Source organism: Montipora foliosa, chromosome 6 (assembly GCF_036669935.1).
Source record: "Montipora foliosa isolate CH-2021 chromosome 6, ASM3666993v2, whole genome shotgun sequence".
NCBI lineage: Eukaryota > Metazoa > Cnidaria > Anthozoa > Scleractinia > Acroporidae > Montipora > Montipora foliosa.
In genome coordinates this window covers 66,363,953-66,366,452 of record NC_090874.1, presented here as the reverse complement: position 1 = coordinate 66,366,452, position 2,500 = coordinate 66,363,953, and the positions used below count along the sequence as shown (strand labels likewise).

Here is a 2,500-nt window from a genome sequence, read left to right as displayed (position 1 = left end):
GAATGGTGCCGCGCGCATGCATCAAGTCACTTTTAAATTTTACTTGCCAGACCAGTAATCTTATATACTGCATATCCCGTAACCGATGTCCTACCATTCTTTATATCGGTGAAATCGGACGGAATCTCAGGAGTCGTCTTAGCGAACACTTACGAAGTATAGGGAACAACACTCCTGTTTCGCTGTGGCCCAACATATCAACTTAGCGCGCCACAGTAATTCAAATAAACAGATACGGGGTGCAGTTATGCCACGGTACTAACCTCCAACGAAAGAAACGTGAAAAAAAGATGACTTCCAACTGGAAACTGTACAGCCTGACGGACTTAACATCAATTTCAACTTTATTTAAAAGTGACTTGATGCCCGCGCGCGCTACCATTCAACTGCGCACTTCGTTTTGATTGCGTATTTCAACGGTTTTCTTCACACTGAAGAAAATTTCAACATCCGAAACGTCTGTAATTTTTCTTAAAAAAACTACTGACACTTTTTGATATTTCTTTTATATCACTCTACTTGTTTATAGTACTTAATGACTCATTACGCTGTCATTTTCCAATCAAATGACTTTAGAGTGAAGTTTCACATATTTGAACTGCGGAATAGTATCAAAAGAAGTTGAAAAGACTATCATAGTAAGTTGACTGCAACTTATGCAGTTGCAAAGGAAGCCCAAAACAATTAAGGATTGACCAGTTCAAGCATTTTTGTTTAGCGTCTAAATTTCATAAATATTCTTTCAATAACTTCATGACAATGACAAAGTCAACATAAATTTTAGAAGCACGAACCAAGTTTTTAAAGGCATTTTTCGGCATTACTCATGTCATCATCTGTTTAATTTAATCTTACATACTTTCTCTCTTATATACGTTACAAGTGGAGAACATTAACATTTAAAATATGGTTAAGCCTCGGGAAAACGGCTTCAATATCTCCTTCAACGTTAACATTCGTTCGATTTTGTGAAATGATGTTGAACGACGTTGTTTGCTGGGGTGGGCAAACGGGTTCATCAACACATCATCAACATTTGATTCAACAAATCTTTACAAGCGACCCGGTATTCAGTCACAGGCTACAGCCGCGGTTGTTATATACTATGGATACGGACATAGAGTCACATTTATTTACATTTTTTTTGTTACATTTATTACATTTTATTCTCTCACAAAAATATACATATCGACTTCCTCTACTCGCATATAGCTCAGCTAGTCGAGAAGGGCAGAGGACATGTGAACATAAAGTAATTCAAGAGGAGATTAAGAAAATAAAATAAAGGAAAAGTAAGAAAGAGGAAGATGGGTCTATATAAACGATACAAAGATGAAGTAGAGTTATTACAATACGTTGCAAAAATTACAGAATTCAAGCCTATTTTACATTCATCTTGCTTAATTTATTAACTAAAGTAGGTGTGTCAACATTATAAGTATCCTCTAGTTCTAGTATACGTAAAAGGAGCTGATGCAAAGAAACTTTAAATTTATGTTTAGGGAGTATTCGGATACTTTGAGGAATACTGTTCCAAATTCTTGCACCAAATATAGAAAATGAATGTTTTTACTGATTTGTCCTGGAATACTTAATGTTAAAACTACCTGTCTCTGAAAACCTAGTATTATAGCTATGCACTTGTGTTTGATAAAGAAATAGATTAGAAATGTTTGCCGGCAAAGAATTGTTAGAAAGGTCATGCATAATAGTGCAAACTGACTTGCAGTATTGAAAGTTCAGCGGGAGGATATTATAGTGATGAAATAACGAGATCGCATGAGATCTGTATGGAGCAAAGTGTATTAAACGAAGAGCACGTTTTTGCAAGATTAGTAATTTGTCCAGGTTTGTTTGAGCAGCTTGGTCCCATACAGCAATACCATTTAACAATTATTGGATGAGGTTGAGCATGTTAGCGATAATTATCAAGGCCAAAGTTTGTGTTATCTGCTGAAGCCGAAGGCTGAAGCTGATATCACAAACTGAGGCCTTGATAATTATCGCTAACATGCGAAAACCGAATTCAATAATTGTTTTATTATGCATATTCCTGAGCTGAGCTCCGCCATGACAAAACTGATCGAACTGCTGGTTAGTGTGTTTGGTGACGTCAATTCTGCATGCATAAAACTATTGTCTGTAAGTATGACGACAACTCTTCATATATAAAATCTATTGTCTGTAGGTATGACGTAAGAGAAACAGAGCAAGCAAGAATTAGCTGCGTGCTTATAGCCAATCAAAATCGGGCTTGTGACACCAATGTATAATAAAAGTTATGTAGGGCTGAATCAAAGACCGACATATGCTTATTAAGGTATCAGTGGGAACAAAGTGTCTCAATCTTGAAATAATTCCAAGAGATTTGCTGATCTTTGAGGAGATAAATAATATATGTTGCTTCCAAGTGAGGTTTGAATCGATGAGAACACCAAGGTATTTAACCAGAAACCCATAAGGGTTGAAACGTGTAACGCGCGCTCAGAGCTTCCGAATA

General features: G+C 36.4%; 1 protein-coding gene across 8 annotated transcripts in view; it reads right to left on the bottom strand.

Moving 5' to 3' along the window:
• LOC138008200 (uncharacterized) overlaps positions 1–2,500 on the bottom strand; it is a 54,910-nt gene that overhangs the window by 37,166 nt on the left and 15,244 nt on the right. The window lies entirely within an intron of this gene.